This window comes from Sarcophilus harrisii, chromosome 1, assembly GCF_902635505.1.
Source record: "Sarcophilus harrisii chromosome 1, mSarHar1.11, whole genome shotgun sequence".
In the NCBI taxonomy this organism is placed as follows: domain Eukaryota; kingdom Metazoa; phylum Chordata; class Mammalia; order Dasyuromorphia; family Dasyuridae; genus Sarcophilus; species Sarcophilus harrisii.
The window spans coordinates 381,709,532-381,723,570 of record NC_045426.1 but is presented as its reverse complement, the minus strand read 5'-3'; positions in this window follow the sequence as shown (position 1 = coordinate 381,723,570).

Below are 14,039 nucleotides of genomic sequence, written 5' to 3'. Positions count from 1 at the left end.
GGAACTGATTTGGATCATCTCATTGTTGAAAAGAGCCACATCCATCAGAATTGATCATCATATAGTATTGTTGTTGAAGTGTATAATGATCCTCTTTCTTTCTTTCCTTTCCTCTCTCTCCCTCTGTCCTTCTCTTCCTCCCTTCCCCTCCTGCCTTCCTTCTTTCCTCCCTCCTTCCCTTTCTTTATTTCTTCCCCCTCCCATTGAGAAGGGAAGAAATATAATTTTCATTGTGCATATGTAATCAATCATGCAAAACATTTCCATATTATCCATTTTTTAAAATTTTTTTTATTTAATAGCCTTTTATTTACAGGATATATGCATGGGTAACTTTACAGCATTAACAATTGCCAAACCTCTTGTTCCAATTTTTCACCTCTTACCCCCCCACCCCCTCCCCTAGATGGCCGGATGACCAGTAGATGTTAAATATATTAAAATATAAATTAGATACACAATAAGTATACATGACCAAAACGTTATTTTGCTGTACAAAAAGAATCAGACTCTGAAATATTGTACAATTAGCTTGTGAAGGAAATCAAAAATGCAGGTGGGCATAAATATAGGGATTGGGAATTCAATGTAATGGTTTTTAGTCATCTCCCAGAGTTCTTTCTCTGGGCGTAGCTGGTTCAGTTCATTACTGCTCCATTGGAAATTATTTGGTTGATCTCGTTGCTGAGGATGGCCTGGTCCATCAGAACTGGTCATCATATAGTATTGTTGTTGAAGTATATAATGATCTCCTGGTCCTGCTCATTTCACTCAGCATCAGTTCATGTAAGTCTCTCCAGGCCTTTCTGAAATCATCCTGTTGGTCATTTCTTACAGAACAGTAATATTCCATAATATTCATATACCACAATTTATTCAGCCATTCTCCAACTGATGGACATCCATTCAGTTTCCAGTTTTTAGCCACTACAAAAAGGGCTGCCACACATATTATCCATGTTGAGAAGTGGGGGAGAGAAGAGAAAGGAGAGCAAGAAAAATAAACAAAGAGAAAAAAATATCCTTCTTTTTGCACTGAGAGTCTATCAGTTCTCTATATGGAGGTGGAGAGCATTTCTCATCTTGAGTTCTTTGGAATTATTGTGGATCACTTTATTGATCAGAGTTGTTAAGTCTTTCACAGTTGAACATCATTACAATATTGCTATTATAGTGTAGTTTGTTCTCTTGGTTCTGCTTACTACACTTTGCATTAGTTAATATAAGTCTTCTCAGGTTGGTTTTTTTTTTTTTTTTAACCATTCTGCTCATCATTTTTTATAGCACAATAATTTATCATCACATTCATATACCGTAACTTACTCAATTATTCCTTAATTGATGAGCATCCCCTTAATTTCAAATTCTTTGTCACAAAAAAAGAGCTGCTATAAATATTTTTATAAAAATATGAGTCCTTTTTTCTTAAAAACAAAAACAACCTCTTTGGGGAAAAAAATCCACATTTGGTTATCTGGCTAAGGGATGTCAGAGAGACCACAAGGGCAATACTGGGGTGGAAGAGAGGAAGGAATTTCTTTTCTGCTGGCTCCAAATAGATGTTCAGAGATGCATCAAGAGAGAGCAGATCCTCTTGTTAACAGGATCAAGTGTGAGGGAAAACTATTGGCACCAAATTAACCCTTTTGTCTCTGGCACCATCATCTACAATGTGAACATATGATGGTAGTTCCCTGCTTTATCAGTTTTTATTCTCTGAAAAACAAAGCTGTGGCTGAAGCTGCTATGTTTTGGTGACATAGGATGGTTCAGTAAAATAAATAAATAAATAGACTAACAAATTTCTCTTGATTTGGTTCCAGAGGAACTAGATTAAAGCCTGGTTCTATCATTTTGCAGCTTGTTCATGACCTCAGAAGATCATTAAATATCTCCTTTATAAAATGGAAGTTCAAGTACAGATTCTCTAAATGTATGATTCTATGATCATTGATCTCAATTTTATATTATTGAGCTGTCCACTATGTATAAGACATTATACTAAGATTATGGAGGAATTTCTTAAAACTAAATAATAAAACAAAGTATCATAGGTCTAGAAAGAATAATCCAAATCCCTCATTGTATGGAAGAGGACCCTGAGGACTAAGGAAGTTAAATGACTTGCCAAAGTTCATACAAATTAACCCTTAATTTCCATGATTATTTCCATGATACCATATTACCTGTCACGTAATCTTTTCCTTCAAGGAACTTATAGGAGTAAGACTGTATTTTAACAGAGTACTTTGAGAGGCAATATGAATAGTGAAGAGAGAGCTAGATTTGGAATCAGAATGACATAAGCTCAAGTTATACCACTAACTTTTTCACTTCTAAAGAGAGGAGTCACACTATTTTTTTCTTACATTTTTTGTATCTTTAAACCCCACACTTAAAAACCTAAAGGAAAAAAAATCACTTCAAATTTGGGTTCATATTTAGGGTCACTTTCACTGGGATTAAAAAAGTCTCTAGGTAAAAGGTAGATCAGGTATGGGACAGCTATTTATTTCTTCAACAAAAAAAAAAAAGAATGCTTAAAATATATGTCCTAGTCTTTCAAACAAGCCTGAGGCAATTTGTGCACAGCTCAGTTTTCCTAGGATGATGGGATTTGCAATTGGTTAAGAGAATGCTAAGATGATGTTGTATACTTATATGAAAGATAAATATGGTACCAGACCTTCTTGGAAGAGAGACACAAGTGGTCACAGAAATGGTTTGGGTGAGACATGGAAAGAAGGACTTTAGATGCATAGATATATAGAGGAAGTTGGTTCTTCAATATGTCCCTATTTCCAGCTTACCTTCCTAGAGACTTTGGAAAGAAAATTGCCACTTGGGGGAGCTCAGGGCCTCTTTCTGGTTTGAGGTGAGAGCATATACCCTTGTATTTTCTGATATTTGATATATAACTGTTTAGATTTCTGTTTGTTCACATAAATGAATTTATCTCTGTTGACCATTGTCTTTTGTGTAACCACAAAAAGATGTAAAGGAATTAGGCAATGAATATAAGCTACAGGAACAGAGGAAGAAGTTTTTGTTTTTAAATCCTGTAAAATAGTACTCTATACCAAAGATATTTGATGGGAACAGATTTAATCCAATACTCATCTTGGAACTGTGTGAGAGCAGGTGCAAGGAACATCCTTCTCCTGCTTCTCTCAAGACAGTTATTATGGTCTCCCTTGGAGAAGGATGAGCCAGATTCCTGAGATATTTATCCACCCTGTCTATGAGTTATGCACAGAAACATTTAGATAACCAAAGTGGACAAACACTGCTAGTAGGCACTTCATAAATGTTAGTTGATTAATTGACAAAGACAAGGGAAGAGTGGCTTGTGAGTGTCATTGTTATGGTCACCCACAAGGTTGATAGGACTGATGGACAGCCATTTCACCTTCATTTTTGTTTTTCACAGCCTAAACAAGTCCCTCAATGTCCACATCTTTGGTAAGACTGGTTTAGTCTTATTCTCTTGGTCAAGGTCATCTTCTCCTAAATGAATCATAGGGATCTATAAGAATTAGCTACCACAGTGCAATAGGTACTTACTAAGAGATCATAATGTTCACTACTATTCAAACTCAAGAAGTTGTCTCCAAGACTGGAAATATATTTCTCAGTTTCACTGCTGGTTCCTCTATTCATTTGAGACTGTGTATTTCCTTCAGCAAGGGGCCAAAATCCTTGTCCCATACTTACTGGATTAAATCTTATGAGCAATGAGTTGCTTCTACTATTCAGATGTACTTGTACATATCCCACATACATGTATATTAAACGCATTTTATATGCTGGAATACATACAAATGTACACAATATGCCCACATTTATGATACATGTATGAATATATGTATGCATATATAGTATGCTTCAATTTATTTTGGGGGGGATACATCTTTATTTTCACTAACTTCTTTTTTTCTCAATAATATTTTATTTCTCCAATTACACGTAAAGATAGTTTTTAACATTCATTTTTAACAATAGCTTTTTATTTTCAAAATACATGCAAAAGTCGTTTTCAACATTCACCCTTGCAAAGCTTTGTGCTCCAAATCTTTCTCCCTCCCTTTCCCCTACCCTTCCTCCAGATAGCAAGTAATCCAATAAAAATTAAGCATGTGTGATTCTTCTATATATATTTCCACATTTATAATGCTGCACAAGAAAAATCAGATCAAAAAGGAAAATAAATGAGAAAAACAACAACAACAACAAAAAAGTGGAAATATTATTTCCCCACAGTCTTCTCCTGGGTACAGATGGCTCTCTCTCTAACAAGTTTATTGGAATTGGCCTGAATCATCTCATTCAACATTCATTTTTGTGAGATTTTGAGTTTCAAATTCTTTCTCCCTCCCTTTTTAGGAAGTATCCCCTTCCCCAACAGAGCAAGCAGTCTGAGATAGGTTATACATGTAAAATCATTTAAACTATATTTACACATTAGTCATGTTGTAAAAGAAAAATCAGAACAAAAGGGAGAAAACCATGAGAAAGAATAAAAAACAAAAAAAGGTGAAAATGGTATGCTTCAATTCTCATTCAGTCTCCATAGTTCTCTCTGGATGTAGATGACATTTTCCATCCCAAGTCTATTGGAATTGCCTTGGATCACTGTATCACTGAGAAGAAGCAAGTCTATCACAGTTGATCTTCATATAATCTTGCTGGTTCTGCTCACTTCACTCAGCATCAGTTCATATAGGTTTCTCCAAGCCTCTCTGTATTCATCCTGCTGATCATTTCTTATAGAACAATAATATCCCACAACATTCATATACCATAACTTATTCAGCCATTCTCTAACTGATGGGCATCCACTCAGTTTCCAATTTCTTGCCACTATGAAAAGGGGCTGCCACAAACATTTTGGCACATGTGGGTCCTTTTCCCTCTTCCATGATCTTTTTTGGATATAGACCCAGTCGTGTGCTTACAAAGCGCTTTTCTCACAACCATCCCAAGAAACTAGTTGGACAAACCTCATTTTAAAAATAAGGAAACCAAGAGATGAAGAGACAAGGTCATAGAGCTGCTGAGGTTTGGGTCTGAGAGAGGGAGGCAAATTGGAATCTGATAAAAAGACATGTTCCCTGAAAGGAAGAAAGGAAGCGTTCATCTATTTTGCTCCCTTCCTGCCTCTGTGGGAGATCCCTCTGAGCTTCCATGAATATCTTGGGACGGGGAAGCTTGGTAAGTGAATGCAGGGTGGACCCAGGCCGAGGCTGCGCCCTGTCTTCCTAGCGCCCATCATTTGAGACATCGTCCTCAAATTACAAGCTGTATATTAAGTTCCCTCTGTGTGTGGCTCTGTGGCAGCCTCCAGGCTGCAGCCCTCAGTAACAGAGCTTTCTTTGTGCCTAGCCACGTGCACACACACTGCTGCACACACCCCCTTGGGGGCACAAACCCAAACATCTGCAGGCCCAGACGCCCGGCCCTCCCCCAAAAAAGGGCCTGTCCACAGCCAGAGGCCAGCTTAGCTGAACTTTGAACCTCTATTTTGCCCACTGTATATCCTACACACTCACTCAATATTTGGTGTATTGTGCTGCATTGTAGAAACGGATACACTATTGAATCAACCAGTGTAAAGTAAAAGGGTTGGATTATTTGACCTTTAAATCTCCCTCTAGCTTACAAGTCCGTGAGCCTGTGGTCTTGGAGGGCCTTGGGAGAGAAATAACAGAAAATTAATGCTCAGACCGCCTGGAGAGTAAATGTGTGTGTATTGATGCAAAATTTGGTCAGGATTCAAAAGAGAGAAAAAGACTTAAAATGCTCAGGAGGAGGCGAGGCAAATCAGAATTATCCCAGACCCACACAGATCAAATACCAAATTATAGCTATCTCTCAGTGGAGAACCATCGCCAGGAAGTTTCTATAGTCCCTGTTTCCAAACTGACAAAGTAGAAACTTAGTCCAAATTAGTTCCTCCCTCTCTCCCCACAAGACCCTCAGACCCACAGTAGGCCCACCCCTCTGGGAAGAGGCAGTTTTGCAAATGAAATGGCAGGGTTCTGGTGAGAGACATTCTTAGAGCTCCAGTGGCAGGGGAAACAAGACCAGGCTATATTTCATACTAAAAAGTGAAAACCAAATAAACACCCCCCCAACCCCCATGGCAACAGTCCAGGTCAGCTGTGTAAGTGAACAGCAAAAACATTCCTCTGTTCTTTGGAAACCTTTGGAGGAAATCCAGAACCAATGGACTCAGCCCAGCTGTTTTTCTCTTATTACTTAAAAAATGCATTTACTTTTTAATTTGTCAGTATCTTTCAGTTTCTGTAACGTGCTTGTCATTTGGGCTCTTGGGCAAGGATGGGAATAAAGGACTGGACAATACTGTAAAATAATGCTTCAGTCAGACTTGAAATGGAAATGCTTATGACAGCCGTATTAATACCAGATGGGTTCACCCTGATTATTGTAGTGCCTCTTTCAAAAACACACCAGAGTGAAAGAAATCCATCCAAGCATTTTTTAACGAGTCATCCATCAGGATCCAATGACCTAAAAGGCCATCCCTTAGAAATGCCCTTCTCATCTCTCATATGGGCCACGCCTGAACAAGTAAACAGATGGAACATTCGCGTTTTGGGTGGTGAAGACACTTTTATGGAAGATTTAGTAAGTCTGACCATTGTTTTCCCCCAAAGTATCTCTCTTCTTATTCCATTTCCAAACGAGTAACTCACTAGTCAGGAATCATGTCGGACAATCAGGCCTGGTCCAGGACTAGAAGGCAGGGATTCTCCCTCTTCTGCCGTATTAACTTCATTCATATTTGACTTGTTTTCCCTCTATAGCTGTTTTCATTCCATTTGGGGCAATTAAGACTACAGAATTTTAAGTTAATAGCATTGTTTCCAAGTAGGAGGAAAGTTGGGTATGTAGGGTGCTGCATAGTGATACCACAGGACTCCTAGTTACTAAAAACTTAGGGCTCATGGCCCTTTCTCTTCAGAAATTTACCCTATGTCTTATCATCCATGTCTCATCCTATCATCATAATACACTTGCAGATTCCAAAAATTGCTATGTTTCAATAGACAATTTGGATCAGGATTTTACTCCTAAAGGGAAATCATAAATCACCTAAGCCCTCATTTAAAGATTAAAAAATAAAATAAAATCAAAAGAGGTAGAAAGATTTACACAAGATAATAAACAGAAGAATAAAATTCAAAACCAGTCTTCTGATTCCAAATTCCTTATCTACTAGACCACATAGGAAAGGCATGAAATTCCCCAATGTGCAGCTTAAGAGACAAACCTTACTAGAAATTTAAGCTCGGAGTAGTTCTTTCCAGTTGGTTTCTAATTGCTCCAAAAGAGTCTGTATTCTCTCTTTTGTTTAATGTCATGTATAAGGAGTCTAAAGACTGGATTCAAATATCAGCTTTCCTGTGCACTGCATGAGGTAAGTCACTTTCTGGCCTTGAGTTTTTTCATTTTCAAAATGAGTGGATATGATTAGATGACCTGTCAATCCTCTTCTAGTTCTACATCTGTGTCCAAATGGTATCTCACCTTTGGTTTTTTGAGTTCTATAAGCATCTACTCCCAGATGGACATCTCTGGTTACCAAAGAAACTGTTCCTTCTAATTCCTGCTTGTATTGAACTAAAAATCTTTTCTTTTTTTTTTTTTTTCTCACTCTCTTCCTAGTTGCCCAGGTTCCTCTTTGATCTTTTGTTTTTTTGATTTGGAGCTGTCCTCTGGGAACTAGAGAGGCATATATTTAATAATAAAAATTAACCATAGACATACACACAGAGGAAACATCACATACTCATACAAAATATGCCATAATTTCAGGCATAGAAAAGGGGACAATTTACTTTCTTGAAAATTTAGGATCAAACGATTTTGTAGAGACTTCAGGGCAAACCCACCTTATTGTACAGGGTAGAAGAGATAATAATAATGGGAATGGAAGATGTCATTCCTCAAATCTTACATTGCTTTTATCTTCCCTTCCAATGAGGATGATTTTTAGAATAAGAAAGATAAAATGAAATTGGGTAAAAGGAAGTTGAAACTCAGAGTAAATGAGGATGTCATAAGAGAATATCAGGGGTAGCAAGATGGCACCATGAATAGAGTTTAGGGCCTAGAGTCAGGAAAACTCTTACTGAGTACAAATTTGGCTTCAGACACTTACTAGTTCTGTGATCCTGGGCAAGTAACTTGACTCTGTTTGCCTCAGTTCCTCATCTGTCTGTCAAATGAGGTAGAGAAGGAAATGGCAAACAATTTTAGTATCTTTATCAAGAAAATTCCAAATGGGGTCAACTATGAGTTGGAAATAACTGACTGAACAACAGACGAGAGAGATAGAGACAGAGAGATACAGAGATACAGAGAAAAGGAGAACATCTGGCTGCTTTGCACAAACAAAATCAATGCAGCTAAAAATAAGAAGGGAAGCTGTCAGTTGGAGACAAACCTCACCTCAAATATTTCTGAAACTATCCAGTTGTTAAATCTCCAAACCAATTCAACATTTTCTAAGAAACAATTTGTAATTATTCAAGAAAAGTGACAAAATAGTTGACCTGGCCAGTCTACTGATAGACATATGCTTCCAGGAGATCAAAGACAAAAAATAAAAATTCAGAGATACAAAAATACAACTAACAACAATTTTCAGAATACTAGACACCTGAAAACAAAGTGAGAATCCATTGATGAGGTTGACTGAACAAATTGTGAATGGAAAGTTATTGGTATGTGAAATGACAAATATGATGAATTCAGAGAAACTTGGGAAGATGGATGAATTGATACAGAATGGAGTAAGTAGAACCAGAGAACAATTGACACAATGATCATAAAACTGTAAGTGTAAGAGATTCCTAAGCTATTCCCACAGGAGAGAATAATTCAAAAAATTTGAGAGTAAGCACTAAAGGCATAGTCATTATAAGTCTGCCATGATGCCACAAATTGCCTCACCCACATTTGTGGAGGGGGAAGAAGGATTTGTGGGTTAAAGATAGCAAGGATCAAATCAAATTCAGCAAAGGGGACATAAGAGATAAGGTATGGAAATACTTCTTAGTAAAACTGTTGTCCCCTTTCTAATTATCTGGGTGTCTCAATTTGTTTATTTCTTCTTTATTACTCTTAATTGAGGTTTTTTACTTACCTGCTATAAAATCCTGCTTACCATCAAAAATGGTAGGTTGGATTGCATATGTTTTATTTAAAACTCATATAACAAAAAGGGATAAGAGAGTGTGTGTGCTTCTTATTTAAGGGAGATGGGAAGTTTGGTTTCACTGACCCTGGGGATTTGGAGCTAATTTAGGACAGTTGACAAGGTAGGAAAGGAGTATTACCCAGCTAAAAGCCTGGGAAATAAATCTGGGATTCATCTGCCAGATTATAAGCTTGCAAAGGACAGAAGGCATCAAAGAGAATAAAGTATGGACATTTTAACTATTACTTTCTGCAACATTGGCTGTAGGCATTTTGCTGTGCTAGGTTTTCAAAAGCAAGCTATGCTCTTGAAAAGAAATGAATTCCCTGAAAAGGGAAGAACATGTCCCTGAAAGGAAAGGAGCTGCCAGAGAAGTTACATCCACAAGAATGAAAGAGAAATAACTTGTACAAAGCATCTAAGTGGTACAGTGGGTAGAACACTGAACCTGAATTAGGAACTTTTAAGTTCAAACTCACCTTAGAGGCAGACTAGCTGCCTGGGCAAGTCACTCCATTTACTTCTGTTTTCTCATCTTTAAAATGGAGATAATAATAGCACCCACCTCCCAGGATGGTTATGAGGATCAAATGAGATATTTGTAAATTCTTTTATAAACCTCAGGGCACTATAGAAATTCTAGCTACAATTATTATTGCAAGCAGGTTCAGGAGGTCTGCTGGCTCAGTGGATGACTGTTAAACCTACCTAATTTGTCAGGGCCACTAACTGCCTATTTTAAAAAGATGAGGATGAGGGGGAAAATACATTGAAGAATATCAGAATTCTGATCAATTCAATGACCAATATAACTTCAGAGAATTGATGACATCTCTTTCCTCTTAACAAAGACATGGTAGACAATAGGAGCTGAATAAAATACACATTGTCAGATAATGACCCTATTCTATTTAACATTATTAGTAGAGATTTGAGTGAAGACTGGCTTATAACCTTAAGCAAACCTATATTGAATGTCACTATTGCATGCCTAGGTTGTGCCCTTCTCAGATGAGCAGATGATAGGAAGCAGAGAGGCATAATAGATTATATGACACAGCCAATGAACTAGACTACTGGACTTAACCTAAGAAAATAAAATTTAATAGGGAAAAAGGTAAACTATACTTTCAAAAATCAATTTCATACAGGTCAGATGGGGGAAGCATGATTAGAGACCAATTCATTGGATTAAAAAGGTTTTACTGGATTAGTTACAAGTTCAGTATGATTCAATATGGCAGCCAAAATAGCCAGAATTAAGAAGGTAATTCATTCAGCAGACGTAAGTTTGCACGTACTAAGTGCAAGGTAATGTGCTAGTATCAGTGGGGATTTTATTATTCAGTTGTGTCCAGCTCTTTGTGACCCCATTTGGAGTTTTCTTGGCAAAGATACTGGAGTGATTTGCCATTTCCTTCTCCAACTGATTTTACAGATGTGGAAACTGAGGCAAACAAGATTAAGTGACTTGCTCAGGGTCATAGAGCTAGTTGGGCAGGATTTGAATTCAGGAAGATGAGTCTTCCTGATTTCAAGCCCAGAACTAGGTTACCAAATTTAATAGCCCTTGCTCCTAAGGAACTTACATTCTACAGGGGGATACAACAAATATTAGAGCAGCTAGGTGGCTCAGTAAATAAAAGTCAGGAAAACTGAGTTTAAATTCAATTTTAGATACTTATTAGCTGTATGACTCTAGTCCAATCAGTTAATCTCTGTTTGCCTCAGTTTACTTATCTTTAAAATAGATATAATAATAGCCCCTATTTTCAGAGTTGTTTTAAGGATCAAGATAATAATTGCAAAATGCTTAGAACTATGTCTGTTACACAGTAAACACTATATAAATATCAGCCATTTATTTTTGTGGTTATTGTTCACTTATCTGTTTGGGACTTTTGTGTCTTGATCAGCAATCTGAGTCTTAGCCCTCTTTATCAAGAGGTGGGTAGTAGCATGTTCCATAATTAATACTCTTGAATCATCATTGGTCGTTATGCTGATCAGAATTCCTAAATCTTTCAGAGTTGTTTATCTTAACAATATTGTAATAACTGTATAAATTGTTATACTGAGTATATCTGCTCATTTTGTTCTTCATCTGAAACCATTTCCTTTTCGTTTCTTATAAAACAATAATATTCTATCAAACTTGTTCAGTCATTCCCAAACTGATAAGCAACCCATCTCTGGTTCCTATTCTTTACCACCATAAGAAGAGCTATAAATATTTTTGTACTTCTTTAGTTTGTGTTTGCTAATGATTAATCCCTTGTTAATCTTCTCTCCGTATTACTTTCCTTTTTTCCTTCTCAGTCTTGTTTCCTTATTGAGTGAAATGTATTTCTGTACCCAGCTTTTTGTGTATTCTTGCCTGCTTCAACCAGTTCAAATGAAAATGAAGTTCAAGTGTCAGCTTCCTATTTACTTATATAGACTTCTACTTGTGCACTCTAATTATGATGGATAATTTCCCCTAAACTTCCTTTATTTCTCACCACCCTAGTCTTCTCCTTCTCTTCCATTCTTCTAAGATCATCAAGATATAACAAAACCATTTCTAAATCTTCTGCATAATTAGAACCCACATGACCTCTGATGATGATAGTATTCAGAGAAATTATATATGCATCTGTACACACATTTTCTCTCTCTCTCTCTCTCTCTCTCTCTCTCTCTCTCTCTCTCCCCCTGTTAGAACATAAACTGTTTGATATAAACAATGATATATTGTTTAGTTGATTGTTATTGTCTAGTCACATTTATCTTTTTTATGTTTCTCTTGTCTTCTTTGATTGCACTTCAAAATTTCCACACAGCTCTGTTATTTAACTTGGGAATGCTTGAAAGTCCTCTTTTTTCATTGAAGAAGATCCGTTTTTCCTCTCTATGCTTATACTCAGTTTTGCTGGGTAGGTTATGTTTGGTAGTAAGCCTGCATCCTTTGCTTCTCTAATATTTTAATTTAAGCTTTCTGTTCCTTGATTTTGGTGGCTGCTAAAACAAATTACTAGCAAATTCTTTTCTCTGAATTTCTTCCAAGTGTCCCTCCTCATGCTTCCTTTCATACAGGGTAGTCCAATTGATCTTCTTTGGGTTCCTCTTTGGAAGGAATGTTAACTTGCCTTTTGCATTCAAGAATTAGAAAATCTTCCTATTTATCTGTCAGTGACACCTTATTTATTGGCAAATTTTGCATCTTAATCTGCAATCTGAGTCTTATTACCTCTCTATCAAGAGGTGAGTAGAAGCATGTTCTATCATTAATACTCTCGAATCAACATTGGTCATTAGCCGATCAGAATTCCTAAATCTTGTATTCATTAAAACAATACTTCTCAACTTTCAGGTTGCAGGAAATTGGCAAAGATACTGTTACCCAGATATGTATGATGCTGCTTTATTGGTTTTGCCTCTTAGCTAAATGATACACCCTTCTGTATTTTCTCTAGAAGATCATACAGGTCTCATATCACCTGTGGCTGAATGACCCCGGGATCTCTCCTGGATCTCTCTACACTTTCTCTCGACAATGTCATCAACCTCTGTTAATTCAATTATCACTTCTATGGAGTTGAGGGCTAGATAATAATTTATATAGCTTGTCTTCATTCTTCCTCTGAATAGCAGAGTATCAAATGACTATCTGACATTCTGAACTGGATTTATCATAGGCAGGGCAACTAAGAAGTGCAGTGGATTTAGTGCCAGCCCTGGAATAAGAAAGACTAGAATACAAATCTGACCTCAAACATTGCAAGGTAATGTGCTAGTATCAGTGGGGATTTTATTTCCCTGGCCAAGTCATTTAACCCTATTTGCCTCAATTTCCTGATCTATAAAATAAGGTGGAGAAGGAAATGGAAAACCACAATATCTTTGCCAAGAAAATCCCAAGTGGGGTCAAGGAGAGTCAGACATAACCAAAACAATTCAACAATATCCCAAAGGCATGTCAAACTCAACATATTTAAAACAGAATTGGTTATCTTTCTCCCTAAATCTGCCCTACCTCATAACTTCTTTATTTCTCTTTAGGGTACTACTATTCTTTCAGTCTCCCAAGTTCACAGAAGTTATTCAGCTGTCCCTTTTCCTTCCACCTCTCACATATTCCATCAATTGCCAAGTCTTGTTTATTCTTTCTCCCTTAGATCTCTCCCATATATTATCTTCTCACTTCTCATACATGGACTATATCATAACTTCTCACCTGTGCTATTATAATAATCTTATAATTGATTTCCCTGAATCCAATCTCTCCCTCATATAGTCTACCCTCCACACAGCTGCCAAATTGATATTTTTAAAGTGCAGCTGTTCACTCTTCTTCTCAAGAAAGAAAATAAGCATTTATTAAGCACCTACTATGTGCAAGACAAAGTGTGTTAACCCTCTTACAAATCTTATCTATTTAATTCTCACAACAAATCTGAGATAGGTGCTATTATAGATACTCATTTTATAGCTGAGGAAACTGAGGCAGACAGAAATTAAATGACTTCTCCAGGATCACAGAGGAAAAAACTTCACTAGAGTACTAGAATCTTTGAATAAAATACAAACTTATCTTTGGGGCTTTTTTTTTTTTTTTGTCCTTTGTCACCCGACTACAGCCTGATTACATGTTATTCCTCTTGCCTAATACATTCTACTTCACCCAGATTAGTCAAGTTATTCTTGGTATTCATTACATCTTTTGCACAAGCTGACCCTCAGACCTAGATATTTACTTATCTAAGAATGTGTTGTATCTGCCCAGAAGAAAGGAGGTTCTTTAAATCAGGGATTTTCCTGTTTTTTCATTTGT